This window comes from Pipistrellus hanaki (genome assembly GCF_964339955.1).
Source record: "Pipistrellus hanaki genome assembly, chromosome: 12".
NCBI classification, from domain to species: Eukaryota; Metazoa; Chordata; class Mammalia; order Chiroptera; family Vespertilionidae; genus Pipistrellus; species Pipistrellus hanaki.
Window position 1 is genome coordinate 51,443,787 of NC_140514.1, and position 17,533 is coordinate 51,461,319.

Below are 17,533 nucleotides of genomic sequence, written 5' to 3' on the forward strand. Positions count from 1 at the left end.
CTTTCCCCCTATTTCTTGTGAGCTATAAATTCCCCTCAATGCTGATTTAGTTCTGTCCACAAATTTGATATATTGAATTTTCATTTTCATCCAATTCAATGTATTTTTAAATTTCATTAGCAACTTTTAAAAATTTTAAGGTTTCCTTATTCCCCCATTACCCTTTCCCATCCCCCCCATTCATGCCCTCACCTACCCTGTTGTCTGTGTCCATTGGCTAGTCTAATCAACAAAGAAATGTAAAAATAAAAAAATAAAATAAAAAAATCTAAAAAAAAAAATTGAAACTAAAAAAAAAAAAAAGGAAATGTAAAAAGCTAAAAATTTTTTTTTTTTTTTTAAGGTTTACTTTATGTTTCAAGTGATGGTCTAACTTGGTATATGTTCCGTGGGCAGATGGAAATTATGTAATTTGTTACTGGGTGGAGTGTCTATTAGATCGTCTTTGTCAATGGTGTTGAGTTTTTCTAATTGTTCTACCAATTCTCCAGAGAGGGGTGTTGAAATATCCAACTATAATCATGTACTTGCTTTTATCTTCAGGTCTATAATGTTTTGATTCACATGTTTTGCAGCTCTGATGTGTGCTGTGTATACACTGAACAATGCGACATGTATCTTCGTGGTAAATTGACCTTTTTAATCATCATGTCATGTCTCCCTCCACCTGCAGTAATTTTCTTTGCTCTGATATCTACTTTATGTGATATTAATATAGCCACTTTAATTCTTCTAATTAAAGTTTGCACAATAAATTTCTCTAGGTATTACTAGAACAACTAATAAAAAAGCTATTCAGAGAGACATACCCCAAAGTGCTATAGATAAATAAAAATGATACTGTAAAAATTGCTCAAGTACTGCATAGTTAGGCAAGAAAAACATAAATGAAAAACGGAACAAACAGAAATAGAAATAAAATGGCAATCTTAAGTCTAAGTATATCAATATATTAAATGCAGTGTTCTAAATGCAACAATTGAAAACAGAGCTTGTATTTAAAAACATGAACCAATTACATGCTGCCTACAAAACCATAGGCACATAGATCAAAAGTGAAAGGATGGAGCGACGTTTCCAGTTCCCATCTGGGCGCAGGCGTGCCTGGTTACCAGCAGGGGAGCTGCCCCAGTGTGAGTGCCCAGCTCCACTGCCATGATTAGGCCCCTCCGTGTGACTTCCCACATGGCTTTAGTGCTCACATGCCCTTTGCTGTGTGCAGTGAAATCTGCCACCCTCAACCACGTGGCAATTCTGTCAATGTCTGGTATTCCTGTCATTGAAACTCCCTGATAGAATGCCCCCAATTCTAAGTAAGTCACTCAAGTCTCCTGGGCCCTTCAGCAACTTGAGAGCCCCTGCTCCCTTCTCCCACTAACACCTCCTCCCTTCTCCCACTGACTCCTCCTCCCTTCTCCCACTAACTTCAGTCCCCTTGGAGTCAAATTTTGCTGTTTCCCACAGGTGACTTTCACCAAATCCTTCTAATTTTCTTATTTGTCTCAAGCAATATCCTCACCTGCCCTCCACCCTGTCTCCTAGAGCAGCCCGGAATGAAATCTGCCCCCGACAGGTGTGCCCGGAGGAAGGGGACAGAGTGCTCAGGAAGGGACACCCTGCAGGTGTCCTGGGCCAAACCTGCAGGCTAGGCCCCCCGCGCATGCTCTCCCTGCTCAGGAAACACTGTTCTTCCCAACCCTGGGATTTCCGCTCCCAGCAGTTCTCCCCTTAGAGATTCATTCTGATGATTGATAAAGAAGTGTCAAGAGCAGAGTAGATGTAACGGCCTCGTGGATTCTGCCATCCTATAATTGTTTGCTCACCTTAGCTAGGCGCAGGGAGGGCTTGCACTGTGGCGTTGGCCTGGGTAAACACTGGTCCGTTTCCCCTGGCAGGGGACCTTTGTGAAGGAGATGGATGAACTGCACAGAGCAGAAATCCCCATGCCTTTCTTTTCCCAACTCCCCACCAACCATCTCACTCTCTATCCTGACCCCTGGCCTGGACACCATGCTCTCAACAATTCTGGAGCAACTGTTAGCTGCTGATGGCTTCCGCTGGGTCCCCTCTCAGAGATACCTGGCTTTGACATTAACCTCTGGAAGTCAGGGAAGTTTTACAAGCGAAAGAAAGGGACATGGAACGCTGTAATTCCAAGAGAGGCACAGCATGCTGGGAAAACGTGCACAGCACAGCCAGAGTGGAAGCTCTGAGCACCCCTCCCCTGGAGAGGCAGCTGCCCTGCTTTGGCAGCCCGCTCTCAGGGCACGCATGAGTGCACTCGAAACATGCTATAAATGGAAAACTCAGAACACAGCTCTCGCACTGACCCCACCAGTAAACAGTGGAGCCCACACTGTTGGTTCATTTAACTTCCTGCAGGGACAGAGGCTTAGTTCAAATGTCCTGCCTACCCCGCCTCCTCGGCGAGGCTGCTGTAAACCCATGAGGTGGGCTCCCTAGAGGAGTGCTCAGCCAGCAGCCTCCCTTCCCTCCCTGTCCCTGCTTCACGGGGATGTCCATGTGCTTGCTCCGTGGGGTGCGATAAAATGCCTGCTTCAGTCATTAGTTGGGAAGCCACCTGAAGATGAGGCCTTATTGGTGTTAGCACCCCAGGGCCTAGCACATAGTAGGTATTGACCTGGCACATAGTAGGTACTCATAAATGTTTTGAAGAGGCACCCTTGCAGATTGTGCAGATAGCTACCAGAATAGTGCCTCTGTTGCCTTATTGTGGAGCCTGACATTCTACCATTCGGCATTTATTTCCCTAATTTATGAACCTTGGATTCCGTTCCAAAATAAGGACTTCACTGGGCAGGAGAACCGTCAAGGAGGTTTTGGGGGGTTGGTTTGAGATGAGCCCCGCAGACCCTTCACACAGGGCGAACTTGTGAGGAATAAGGGGTGGAGGCTTTCCGGGAATAGGAATAAGTCTGAGGAATAAGAGAAAAATCTTTATTGCTGGGAGGGTAGGTCTGAAATTTCATTTGTAGTCACTTGTACCTCTATTCGCTTATTAAATGAAAAATAAAATTGATACCTATTCCGGTGAGCCAGGTACTAGAAACACACTTCCTGGCACATAATGGCATTCGGCACACATTTATGGAATGCCCTGTCTTAGGAGCGTGTCGGCCACACGCTCACTGCTCTGTCAGTGGGAGTAGGCGGCAGGAAAGAGCCGGGATAAGGCCTGGGCTTCTTCCTTGCGAGCCCTGCCCCCCTTCATGATCTGGCCGGCGGAAGCCGCCACGGCACTGGCCCTGCTCACCGGGCGCTGGGCTTGGCAATGCAGTCACACCCCAGGTGACAGCCTCTTCTGTGTGGGAGGCAGATCCCATGACCAGCCCCACGTGGCTGAGTGAGGCTGTGGGCAGGCCTGTGGCACACACAGGATATCGGCTCCCGCCTGCGGCTCAGAGGCCCAGGGCTCTCTCCCAGGCAAGGCCAGGGGCCACCATGGAGTCCGTGGGCACGAGAGAGCCACTTGCAAAGAGAGGACACCCCAGGTCACCGTCCTCCCTGCGTGCTTGGGAGGTGCTTGTAACTGAGTACCGGCTGCGAGGCCTGGTGCTTAAACTAGCTGCCACCTACACACGCTGAGAAAAGGAAGAAAGAGCAGTTAGAATACAGGAAAGAGGGAAAAACCCCACCTCGCCCACTCGGCAGGCTCGCCCAGACGCTGCCAGCAGCCGTGGGGCAGGGACAGTCCCCTGTGTCGCCTGCTTTGGAGCCGGGAGGTGTGCTGAGCTCCATCAGCCTGAAGAGGCGGGGGCCTCCTCTGCAGCACAAAGGAGGCAGAGACCCTGCCCGGTCTGAAGCTGAACCGCTCGGGGCGCAGCTGTGTGGAGGCCGTGGGCGGGCCGGGGGCAGGGGCGGCCGTGGGAGAGGAGAGGCGGGAGGAAAGGGTCTTTGTGACAACGGCAATGTAAGGGGCACCAGACCACTGGCCTGTGGGCTTTCTGAGCCCTCTGAGGGCGGGGAACCGATGGAGCGGTCATGCGAAAACATGTCTTTCTCCTCAAACGCAGCCATTCCCAAGCAAGCCAAAGCTGCTTCTTGTCCTGTGAGACCCCGCATCCGAACGCCCAGGCCCCTCGGCTGGGAAGGCGCCTGTTGCTGGGAAGAAGTTGTAGGTTGTGAACCTGGAGGACGGAGGGGCTGCGTCACCTCATTCCCTGGGGACTTCTGGTTTCAAGAAGGACTCAAGTGTGTCCGATTTCCTAGAACTCTCTTAGACGGAGACAGCGCTCAGTCTGGCCCAGCCGGAGGCGGGGGCCCAGGGGCAGTGCGGCCAGGCATGCTGCCGCCCCCATCTGCCCAGCACCCCGGCTTCGGGCAGGGTTACTATGTGGCCACGCTCCAGCCCTGCTCCCTCGTCCTGGGGAGTGTCTGTGGCTCTCCTCCACCTGGGCCTCAGCACCTGGCCACTGTGCCCTCCCCCGCTCCGATGCTGCACCTGCCAGCAGGCTGCCAGCAGACCCAGAGCAGCTCTGCGTGTGCCGCACACCGAGCCCAGACAGTGGCCCCTGCCCGCATGGCTCTGCCTGCTGGAGCCTTGTGCCCGCTGCAGCCTGGGGAACAGAGACCCAGAAGGGCTGCTGGTGCCATACAGACAGCCTGGTTCTTGACACGGTTTCCATAACAAAGGGGGGTGTGATATCGAGCCTTACCACACGGGGTCTCCAGCGGAGGCCTCGGGCGCCGTGGGCCTGCACTGTGAGTGCACTGTGCAGAATGTTCTGGGCACCGAAGCACCGGCTCGGCGTCACTGAGTGTGAAAGCCTTGCTCTGAGCCAGCCCTGGCCTCTCTGTCCTGCTCCAGTTCTGAGAACAGCCAGAGCTCCTCGGGCTGGCTCCTGCCTCCTGTGCAGGGAGCGGCCCTTAGGCGGTCGCTCCCCGCCCAGGCCTCCTCTCCTCTCCTCTCCTCTCCACTCCTCTCCTCTCCTCTCCTCTCCTCTCCTCTCCTCTCCTCTCCTCTCCTCTCCTCTCCTCTCCTCTCCTCTCCTCAGGGGGCAGGGAAGCGCCTCCCAGCCTCCCAGAAGGAAGGACCACTCCCAGAGGCACCCAGCACTGCGCCAGATGTGCTGCGGAAACTCTGAGAGCCACATGGGAAGCTGATCACTTCTATGTGATTTAGAAAATGATTGCAGACTGGCCCTGAGAGGCCAGTCTTCCTGACAACGCCCTTCCTGTCGCTTTTAACAGGAGACAGTTCTGGTGGGGGTGGGGGGAGGGGTGGAGGTTGGGATGGAGACAGGAGCATCTGGGCCAGGCACTGGGGGGGGCAGGGCAGAGCCCTTTGACCAAGGGAGGGATTTTGGACTTGACTCAAAGCCAGGCTAACCCAGTGCCGACAGTCACGACTGATGCCGGCCATCCAAGCTTCGTTTTAATGGTGCCCCTTTCACTCCCAAGAGTCCCGGTTTGGGTGACTTGCTCTGCGATCACCCTCGTCCACAGGACAGAGGAGCTATGGGCAGAAGCGAGTGCAGAGGGCGGCATGGCGGACAGGGGCTTCAGGAGCCTGGCCTGGGAGGAGGAGAGGCAGGCAGTGAAGGACCAGGCTGGTGCACTCTCCAGATGCAGAGTGTGGATGCTGGATGGGTCCCCGGACTCCTCCGGTTCACCTCTTTTCCCAGGAGAGGAGGAAGGGCTAAAACAGAGAACAGGCACCCGGCCACGGCCACCCCGGTGCCTGCCGAGCAGGGTCAGGAGCTGCCCCAGGGAGCAGCCAGGGGCTCTGCTCTGGGAGAGGAGAAGGGAGAACCCTGAAAGGCGCTGTGAGGGGTGAATAGATGTCCTGGGTCGGGCGTGGCAACCCCAGGATAGGGGAGGGTCGCAGACTGTCCCATGGCTCTGGGCTGAGGAGGGAGGCCAGAGGCTGGGGAGGGTGAGACTGCAGAGATGGCGGGTGTGGGACCAGAGCTGACCTGCAGCCGCAGCAGGGTGTGGAGCGAGGCGGTGGGCTCTGCGGGCCGGGGCAGCGAGGGGCCGAGCAGACTCCCTGCCAGTGGAACTAGGAATGAGAGAAGAAACGGGGAAGTGTGGGGAGGAAGTAAATCGATGAGTCTGAATCTTTTGTACCTTTCAGGTAGTGGTGGAATCTCACGGACAGGCCAACCCCAATGGCAGCTGGCACGCCCTCAGCATCGCTCTCCTAGCCCCTTAGCAGGTGGGATATTCGAAGGTGCCAACAGCCTTGACCTCTACTCGGGAGATGGGAAACCGCGCCCTGGAGAAGCGAGCTCGCTGCTGTTCCTGACCTCTGAGGACGGGCGTGCTGGCAGCGACGCGGAGCCGGCCACACGGCACACCTGTGGTTTCATCAGTCTCACCGCCCGAGTGGCTCTGGTGTGGTGGGGAGTGGGGTGAGCCTGGTCACCGGGGCGGGGGTCCCGGGAAGAAGCACAGCCAGGGCCCCAGTTCCCTGCCCGCTAACTCGAGGTGCGGTGGTGCAGTTACCCCGCCCCTCCCCCTCCTGGCCATCAGATGAAGGCTTCTGCCTCTGCTTGCCCGTGAGTCCCGACCTCACTCGGCAGGAGGCACAGCTGCACGGCTACCTCCTGCAGTGGCTCTGCGGCCCGCACCCTACAGCCAGAGCACCTGGTCACAGGTCTCCGTGACCTCTGGCCGCGGAGGGATGCAACAGATGGCACGCAGAGTACCATTTTAAAGCATCACATTCCATCCAGATCAGCACCTTCTGCCTGCAGCCACTTTTCTCCCAGTGAGGTGGAGTTTGATATTTCTGTGTGCCGGCAGGTAACTGTGAACAGCTCCCCCACGAAGCACACGCACAACTGCGGGTGGGTGTAACCAGGGTCCCCCCAGCACCCGCGCCAGCTGTCCCACATGTCAGCACAGAAATCCTGCCACCGCTCAGTCCCACACCCACAGGGTGCGCTCCAATATCTGACATAAAGCCGCCATCTCCTGAAAGAAAATCAAGTAGTTTCAGTATATTTGAACCGAGCTCACATCTTTCTGCAGTGAAACTGCTTTGATGATGCCTGTTCAAATATCTACAAATATTGAGAACTCGCCCACAGACACCGTCCTCGGCTGCCACAGCCTCACAGCCTGCAGAAGCCAAGGTGGGGCACACACACTGCGTGTCACTGCAGAAAGGCACGCTCCAGACATTAGACCCAGGACGGGAGGCCTGGCCCCTGACGCCAGCCCCAGGCCCTGCCCTCTCTGCCCGGCATGGCCCGAGACGCCCATGTGCCTCGCTGCAGGCACGAAGCACGCAGCATCGGGAAGATGGGGAAGGGCAGGAGACGACGCTGGACAGCACAGCCAGGCTCTGTGTCCCTGTCACCTGGAAGAGTGACGGGGTCAGAGGTGAGTGTCTGGGCCCCACCGCTGCTCGAGGCCACGGAAACACATGCTGTGCCTGGCTGCGAAGATCCCTGGGGAAGAGGTCTCCGTGGGGAGCCAGAGCGCAGCGTGCAAAACCACAAAAATGCCGAGAAGAGCTTACGGCTGAGGGTGTGCCACTCCGAGTGGGTGCGCGATGCCAGGTCCCCCAGGCAAAGCCAATAGATGCGGTGTCAGCACTTCTTCATTATAAGATTAACATCACTGAAAGCAAGAAAAAAAAAAAAAAAAAGGCAGACCAGAAATATCACCCCTTAGGCAAATGAGCTGAAAATCCCTTACAGCGACACCCTGCTTTTTCCACTCCCTCCTAAAGCCAGAGGACACCTGGCGGGGCGTTTGGGTGAAGAAACGGAATTCCTGGCGCACAGGGCTTCCTGCGGGCGCAGAACACGGTGACGTCACGGAAACGCGTGCGCCTCCAGGACGGCCCGAGCCCCCGCCCAGGCGAGGACACGCGCCTTCGCTGCGAGTGGAAAAGCACGCGTGTGCCTCTGTGATTGGTGGGTAAGTCCCTGCCGTTTTCTGCCTCGAAGACAAAGTTTTACTTAAATGCACGCTGGGGCCTGGCCAGGCTTCCCACACTTTGGCTCACCTGTGTGCACAGCCAATGTGTAGGTCACAGCCCACCCGTGCTCCCTGGTCACTCGGAAGGAGATGAAAGGATGGCTCCCAAGAAATAAAGAAGCCTGTTTGCATTCCAGGTCAAGGAATCTGCGACCCACGCCTCCCTCTCCAGGGGTGAGAATGAGCAGCCTCATTTGTGCAGCCTTCCCCGCGGCGACGAAGAGCGAGGCTGTGGCAGGCGCGGGGCGCTGGGGACCTTTGTCTTAATTAACAAGCGCGGTGAGCGTCGGGGAGTTGGGCCAAGCCTCATAAATCTGCTGAAAGAATCAAGACTCTGTCAGAGAAGCTTAACTAGAACCAAGCGAGCCCTCCCGAGAATCAGCAGACTCCCCGCTTGTGGCTGACACCCACTCTCCTGTCACTTGTCGGAGCTCCGCGGACAGGGCTGTGCTCATTAACCAGCAACCCTCCTCCCGCCGATGACAAGTTTATCCCCGCCGCGCACAGAGTCCGGGGATGATAAATTTACTCCTGCTGGTACAAATGAAGCTCTCCTCCGGCCAGCCTCCGCGCGGCCGGCGCTCAGGCACTCGGGCTCCGTCCCCAGCGGAGCCGGGTCCTCGAGGCCGGACAGGGCCGCCCTGCCAGGGAGGACGGCTCTCCCATCGCTGGGAGGGAGAGGGCAGGAGAGTGGCCGCCCTGAGGTCAGCGGGCACAATGGCAGCAGAGCACGTGGCCATGGTCACAGCCAGACTCTATCCTAGACCACGGGGGAGTCCTGGGTTCAGCCACCACAGGGCCCGTCCTGTCCCCCAAAGGCCCACGGTACCCCATTTCCTGTGGCCTCCCTCGCTGCACCTGCCTCTGTTGATCCGGCTGAACGTCCTGTCCCAGCCTCCCATCGTGACTCCCGCAGCTGAAAGTTTTCTCCTGGTCTGAGCATGCCACGCCCCAGTGTCCACTCACGCAGACTGTCCCTCCCCCCGGCCAAATGTTTAAGTCACGTTTCCCCAACCATCCTTCTCCCACACAATGGCCAAGACAGCCTCAGGAAGGCTTGAAAAATGCGTTTTTACAATCCATTCAAGTTGCCGTGACAGCTCGAGCAATCCTAGCCCAGACAACTTATACACATGACACCCTCCCCCTTCCCATCAGGGGCCCAGTCTCATCCCACACCCACACTAGGGAGCACCCCTTTGTGCTTTGGCCCAAGTAAGCCCCAACCCACAGACCGCTTCCCTGCACGCTACTTGGACTGCGCTGTTGCACTTGGACACGCCCCCAGCAGTCCCTGCCACCCTCGGGTTTAAACCCACTTCGCCCAACAGGCATTCGGGCTTCGCCTTGGCCAGCCGCCACACGAGCCTCTTATTCCCGGGCTCTGAGCCGCTGCTCATGCTGCACGTGTCATACCTGTCACTGCCATCTACCGCCACAGCCCCGCCTCTCGCCTCTGGGCCCACACAGCTGCCCTCCCTGGAACCCCGCAGGCCTCTCATAGCCACTGGCCACCCGGGACCAGCCCAGCACACTCGCCCGCTCGGCGGAGGGACACGCCAAGCCCGCTGTTCCCACCCCAAGAATGTCATGTGTACAGACACAGGCATTTTATTTTTTATTTATTTATTTTTAAATATATTTTATTGATTTTTTACAGAGAGGAAGAGAGAGGGATAGAGAGTTAGAAACATCGATGACAGAGAATCATCGATCAGCTGCCTCCTGCACACCTCGTATTGGGGATGTGCCCGCAACCAAGGTACATGCCCTTGACTGGAATCGAACCTGGGACCTTTCAGTCCACAGTCCGACGCTCTATCCACTGAGCCAAACCGGGTTCGGCCATATGCAGGTATTTTAATGAGAATTGTATCAGCAGCAATGGATCCTCACTAGTTAAGCATTTTCAGTGTCATTTTTTATTTTTTATTTTTGTCGTTTTCAGTGTTACTTACAAATAAAACTCTTCAGTTTCCATCGGTGATAAATTCTACTGCGTAGCCTTCACTGCTGTCAGTTTTCTCTGGTGCTGAGCATTTCCTCCACGTCTGACTTTCCTCTGTCCAACCATAGCGACAGCAGAGCTCCGGACCCACAGAGGCTGGGCATTGCCAGTGCCCTTGTGATGCCCATGGCTAGGGCCAAGGTGAATCACATAGAATCTTAAGTTTAAAAAAATGTAAACATTTTAATAGGAGTTACGAATTGAAGCGTGATTTGCTCATACAAGTGGCTCAACAGAAACGGGAGGACGGGCTGAGAGCCGGAGCTCTGTGAGTGCCCGAGGCGCTGCCCGCACCCACCGGGGCACACGGCCCCCGGCAGGCGGCCCCACCACGGGCCCTGCTTTGCACCTTCGGAAGCCGGCTCTCTGCTTTGGGGAAGGTCTGTGCTGTGAGTGGGAATCTAAACACTTGCTACTTGGCTGCTAGGTTCTCACCCCTCGCCCTCTCTGAGGCCCACCTCCACGCCTCCCCTGCCCACCACTGGACTCCACTGTGACAGTCCTTGTTGCTCAGAAGACGTGGCACCCAATCGAGCAGCTGATACCTTGAATTTTACGTCCAGTCTAGACCAGTTGGCTCCCAGGCCTAGCCTGCCTTTTCCCCATGTTCCCATTTCTGTGGGACGGTCACCACCAGTCACAGGCCGGCCTCCCCGCATCCCTAAGGCTGCCGACTCTCCCTGCACAATGTCTTAGGGTGCGCCCCTGCCCACGGCACCGGTGCTACTTCCTCTCTGCAGATCCCTTCCAACTTGATGCCCAGCCTCCCTCTCCTGCTTAACCTGATTTTCTCCATGGAAAACCTGGCACTGCCAGGCCGTATGCCTCTCCCCACCTCCCCGCCTTAGCCCCTCTTCCCCTGGGGCAAACCATGCTTTCTGACGGATCCTCACTATCGTTGCTCCAGGCTCAGGCCTCGGCCCACACAATCCTCTCCCTGTCACCGTCCACCCGGTAAGCCCTACCCTCTCCCGGGCCAGCTGCTGCAGCAGTCACCAGCGCAGGCCTAGTCAGATGGACGGGACTCGAAGTCCTCATCCACCACCTCCAGCTGCTGTCCTCAGACCCCTCACATCCTCTCACCGAGCCTCCATCTCCTCCTCAGTCCTCCGGGCAGACTGGGCCCTGGCGTGAGGAGGACTAGAGACTGTCTCGGGGAGCAGATTGGCCCGGCATCAGCACCCCGTCCCGGGCTCCGTTAAGAAGCTTTCTCAGACGTTCCCCGTCACACCGATTTCTTCCTGTCGACATCTCTGTGTGGCTCGCACACCATGGGGTTTTCTTTTCAGATCTTCCTTTAGTGTTTAGCTGCAGATGCTGAGCTGTCTCAGGGGTGAGACTGTGAGCTCCCGAGTGTCTCTTGTCCTACGACCCCGTTTTGCAGAACTGGACTGCAGTGCGTGTGGGCTGGGCCCCGGCCGCTGAGTGTCATGGGCGAGCACCTCCCGCCCTTTCTGCACCAGCAGCAGCCAACCTTCCAGCTCAGGCCAAGCGGAAGCCAGGCTCCCGGCCTCTGGCTGTCCCCTCACCTGGTGTCCATGTGACACGTCCTCCGCCGCCCGCCCTGGACTCTCCGCCGCTCGCCCTGACGGACCCTGAACCCGGAGAGAGGAGCTGGCACCGCAGCGGCTCCCCTCCCGGGCCTATGCGGCCACGCGGCCTGACCCCATTCACCACGACGCACTGACATTTCACTCCTGCTCCCGCCTCCTCCTCAACTTCAGTAGGAAAAAAACACTCAAAATGAAAGCATTGTGGTCTCTGCTCTGTCTTTGTTGCTGATTCAAGGGCTGGCTGCCCGGTGAGAGGGAGGGGTGGGCAGAGCAAGCTCCTGCAGGCCAGAACTCCGCGCTCCCCCACCCCAGCCCTGCCCTGCAGGCTGCTCCTGAGAGACTGAAGCCCAAACCTTGTTCTTGATTCGACATCAGCTGCGATGGCTGCTCGTGGGTGTCCCAGTGCCGCAGGCACGTCCATAGGGGACGCAGAGGCCTGCACCCGAGTCTCCTTCTCCTGGGCTCCCCCTTTGCACCTGGTCTGACCAAAGCCGGGCCACGCACACGGAGACAAGTCCCCCCTCTGGACACGAGCTGCCGGGCTGGGCGTCAGTGTGTACAGCAGTCCCTCCCCGCAGCCCCTGCGAGAGGGACACGGGCTTTGTAACATGGAAAGACATCAAACTCAAGGACATGGCTGCACCCAGAATAGCTTTCCTGGTCACATGTTGATGCAAATGTTGGGGGTGGGGGAGCAAGACACGTATCTTCTCTGTGAAATGTGGCCGGTGTGGCGGGGACAGCGGGCGGGGATGACCTCGAACATGGCACAGGGGCTCAGACATCCGGTCTCAGAATGCTCTCTCACCTCCTCTCCATCCCTGTGGCAGGAGCCTGGGGAACGGGGTTACTGCCCAGGGGCCAAGCTTTAGTGAGCCGCTCTCTGGCATCCCTCCAGCACAGCCTTTCCCAGGGGCATGGGCAGTGCCCCCCTGGAGCCCACACCCTGCTTCTCCAGGTGCCCAGGGCTCATGAGGGGTCACTTCCTGGCACAAATAGCTGGAGCCTCTTCCCTGGGAACGCGCTCCTCCTCCTGGGCTGGGCACACCAGGCCCCAGGGGCCCAGGGCAGCTGCTGCTGGGGCCCAGGCAGACCGTGGGCATTGACACTGGAGGGTACACACAGTGTGTGTGTGTGTGTGTGTGTGTATTGGGGGGGGGGGCGGCAGTGGGAGCAGCAGGTGAGCAGTGAGGCCTGTCCAGCTGCTGTGGGTCCACATCTCCCCGGAGCCTGAGGATTCCAAATTCGAGCCTGGCCTTCTGCACGAGTGAAGACCCATGTGCCCAGGAAAACAGAGTGTTTTCTTCAAACACTTCCCTCCTCGACATAAGTAGGAAAACAACACTCAAAATGAAAGCATCTGTGGTTTCTTGCGCGGTCCTCTCGCCCCTCAGCGTGGGCAGGTGTGCGCCAGAGTGAAGACCGACGCTGACAGGCTGGCCCGGCTCTTCAAGGCCCGGCCCTGCGTGTGGCCCGGGAAAGTGTTGGGTCCGGCGGGAGAACAAGGGCTTTCTCACATGGCTCCGGGAGGATGAGGACCAGCCTCTTCTGAGAGGCAGCCAAATGGGGAGGCCGCCACCTGCCCAGGTCAGCGGGTCTCTCCTGCAGGGATGCGCCAGCTGAGCACCAGGGGCCGGCTGTGTCCTGGGCAGTGCCCTCCCAGGCAAAGGCTTTCCTGGCACCAGGGCAGTGGGTCCCACGTCTTCTTCCTGGGAGCCCCGAAGGTCAGGCTCACCTGTGCCCACGGCCAGGACCCTCTGCTCTTCTGTGGCACAAAGTAGGCCTCTGCGGGGCTGTCCCCAGCCGTCTTCTCTCCTGTGTGTGTGGCAGCAGTGCCCTCAGCTCATCTTGCAGAACTGTCACTCCAGGCTTCCAAAGTCCCCCACCCACCCCTTCTTCGCAACAGGGAGATGTTGAAAGGGCGAGCAACAGGCGGCCTTTGGATTGCAAGAAGAACACTTGCTTTGCTTTCAGAATCAGCAGAGGGGAGCAGGGCCTTGTAGCTTCTTGGCAACTGGCAGTTGTGGGGTTCTGGCCTCCTGCCATCGGGATGTGAGGACAGGCCCTTCATGCCAGGCGAGGGCCCAGGCCCTGCCGCTGCCTGCTCTGCTGCGGCCACAGGCCCGCTCCTCCTCCGGCTACAACATGTGCTGCAGAAGGCTGGCAGGACATGGCATGTGCCACACCCCCGTCTGCAACCACGTCCGGGGCACAGCGGGAGCACAGGGGCGCCCCCTCTCCCCAGACATGCTCCGGTTTCCTGCACTAGGACTTTCGGCCGAGTACCGGGACTTCGGCACCCCACAGGCTCGCCTCCCCCACGATGGGAGGGGCCCTGCCTCCCCAGTGTAGACCCCCCTTTTAATCCCCCACTACCACCTCCTTGCAGATCCTCGTCCTCTTTCTTGCTGGTCACACCTGGTCTCCCCCCTCCACCCACCCACCCAGGGCCTCTTTCTCCAAGGCATCGTGGCCCCGGGCCGGGAGAAGTCCCTCACGGAGCCTGTGCGTCAAGTCGCTCTCCAGCCCCGTCCTTGGCGGCTTCCTACTGTCCGCCCCGCAAAGGCCATGCGCTGTGATGAAGCGTTCTTCACACCCACCACCCTCCCAGCCCACTGTCCCAGTGTTCACCCCCCAAACACTTCCGCTCTGGTGGAGCAGGGGCTTGGCTGTGCCTGGATGAGTCCTTCACTTTGTCACCTTCTCCCGTGTTCACCCCGGAGTCCCTCTGACAAGGCACTGCGCATTTCCCCCTTTGGGATCCTAGTCACACTTCAAGGCCCAATCCCAAGAGACCTTCCAAAAGCCACCTCAGAGTCCTGTGACTCTGGCTCCCGCAGCTCTCCCGGGCTCATTACATCTTACTCCCCACCGCTGCGCTGAAAAGCATCCCGAGTCATCCTAGCCCAAAGCCTTGCAAATAAGAGGCACTGAAAACTTTATCAGCAAATAAATATCCTTCCCCACTCCTCTGACATGTGTAAGGACCCTGCCGGGGGGGAGGGGCGGTATGGACGAGCAGGGACAGCCTCTCCAGGCAGGCAAAGGGCCAGTTTGGCCAGGCCCTGGGATGGAGCAGCACAGGGTCTCACTGACATGTTGGAAACCTTGGTCCTCATCTGAGCCCGGGAGAGAGATGCGGAGGACTGGCCGCCAAGTTCCAGATGTGAGCAGCTCTGCAGCGGCGGTGGGGGCAGCTGCGGGAGGGGCCAAGCCCTGTCAGCAGCGTCTGGGCCCGGAGGACAGTGGCTTCCCTCTCTCCAAGCGTGAGCATCACACGGCGTCTCCTCTTCCTCCTGGGGTCTTTCCTGCAGAGCTGCTGGGAAGGGAGCCGCCTGCCTGCGGTCCTTGGCTCCCGTCAGGCATGACTGCATGAGGCTCACCCACAGGTGGCGTCCGGTGGCCAACGTGGCCATTCCCTCGGCAGAGCTGAGGGCGCAGCTCCCTGGGCCTCCTCTCCGGACCGATGGTCTTAAGCGTGCACAGAGGCTGCTGTCCTCAGATGACGGGATACCCCCACCCCCCTCATTCCACGTGGCCCAGTGCACCAGGTGCCACTCGAGAGAGAAATTCTGAGTGAATTTTTGGGCAAAAAAAAAAAAAAAAAGTAGATCACAATAAATAGCTTCATCGTTCTCTAATTACATAGACATGAAGTGAAATTTCCCACCAAAATGTCAGTATCCACCCCTCGTTGCACCAGACCCAGGTGCCGAGCGCCAGGGAAGGAAGGCAAACGCCGGTGAGACGTCGGTTTGCGTTACCTCGGGGTCACTTCCCCTCTCCCCGCCGGGATTTCAGCGTATCTCACCCCGGGCCGCACCATCACCCCACAGAGGCCCAAATGCTTCTTTTTTCCTCTGCTCTTCTCACATTTCTGAGTAAAAGCCATCATTTTCAAGTTAATAGAGCATTATGTTTTCTCTGCAAATAAAATCCCATAACTCATAAGCAGAGGGAGAGGCAACTTCAGCACAGGAGACACGGGGCTATTTTTCCTCCTGACATTTGGGATCTACGCTGGGTTAAAAATGATGTTTTTATCTCCGGTGATTTATCAAACTGCAGATTTCATAAAAGATTAACAGATGCACCGAAGAAAGAATACATCATCTTAATGCTTCATTTTGACACTGTGGGTATCTAAAAAGCATGTGTATCAAAGATCTCCCCTCCAAAAACCCCATAGTCGCTGTGATTTACACATTTAATTCTTGTTTTTAAAACACACCCCAAGTGAGGACATGCCAGGAGGCACCTTCAAGACAATGGTCACCCTTGAAACATGCAGATTATTTATAGACAAAACACTCAAAGAACTGAAAGAAAATCTGGTCACCAACAGGCAGTTGCTTCTTCTATGTTTTTCTGTAGCCCATTTTGGCTTTTGTGTGGGTGGCTCATGTGAACTCAAAGGTTATTTGCTCTGTGTTTTGTGAGACTAGAACATGTTGTCCTTTAGAACCTAAATTTAAGTGAACGTGTACTGCAGATACGCTTCACTCTAGGGCATGAGCCACGGGACCCAGTTTTTCAAGTAAAATCCTACCTGGAACTGCTGTGATAGAGAAGAGTTCCCAGGCTCCTACTTTCATCAGCTTAGAAGTCTACTCTCAATAGAAAAGTCACAGTGTGAGTTGCACAGCACAAACAGCCCCTTCCTTGTTTGTGTGTTAGCTCTGCCTGCCGACTGAGTGCTGACCAGCCTTGTTTTGAAACGTCCTAGGCCCCAGGCTGTGGGGTCAGCATGGATGCACATTGGACCTCCGTGGCACATCACACAAGGCGCAAAGGAGCAAACCTGCCTCACAAGCAAGGAGGGCTCAGGTTTTCGCCTCCATGGCAGTGCTGAGCTCCCAGGTCAGGTCTGACAAGCACGGAGGGGCCCCGCCAAGGGGGCAGAGGACAGCCATCTGTTGGGATCCTCCTGGTGCTGTGTGACCCTGGGTAACTTACTTAACCTCTCTGTGCCTCAGCTTTCTCAGGTGAGCCCTGGGTAGCTGGTGTCCTTTACTCGCTGGTTTTGTGGGAAGCAGGCAGTGCTCGGCCATCACATTTTGCCCAGGCCGTGTGTTAGCTCTCCCATGGTGCTAAGGCCCTAGGGCTCCCACACGTGTTTGTGTGTTTTGTTTTGTTTTTTTCATTTAATCCTCACTGAAAGCTCATGAGATAGAAAAAATAAGAGGCATTATTCCGAGTCAAACACAGTAAGAGTCCTGAAAGGCAGTCAGGCCAGCTTTAACACAGGCAGGCGTGTGCTCAGTAAATATATACCGGGAGAACCTCAGGAAGTTTGAGAATGCTGGAATGCCCACTCCTCTGTGCGCATCTGCAGGAAGACAGCCTGGGAGTGGGTGGACAGGCCTCCTCCACGCCCGGGGCCTGAAAAGCCTGCTGAGCACAGAGGCGGGGTCCGCCGGGCCTGGGTGAGCCCAGCACCACACTAAGTGCATGGGGACCCAGCATCTGTGGCTTCCCCCCCTGTGCCTCGGTTCCCTCCTCGGGCTTTGAGAGGTCTCAGAGAAAGAAAGACAAGAGTCCCTTGGTGCCGAAACAGGTTTGGCTCAATGAATAGAACTTCGGCCTTTGGACTGAAAGGTCCCGGGTTCGATTCCAGTCAAGGGCATGTTGTTGCCGGCACAGTAGGGGGCCTCGAAGAAGCTGGTCAGCAGGATTCTTGGACCCCCAGACACCCTAGCCTGCTTCTGCCACCACAGATTCCAGGGGAGCCAGACAGAGAAAGGTCAGCCACAGGGACAGCTCCTTGGGCCCTAGACCACCGACTCCGGGTGCTGGGACTGTCCCCTGCAGAGGTGCCCACGGGAAGGGACAGCAATAGGTCGTCACAGCCAACGCCCTCCCTCCCTCCCACCTGCCAGAGCTCCACTTCTAGCAGGAAAAGCACAGAACCTGTTATTCAAAGAGCAAGGTGTGTGACCTGTGACCTCTGCTCCACCTGAGGTCAGGTTCACCCTTCCAGCTGGAAGGGAAGCTTCTGCGGCTGAATGGAGGACAAGAA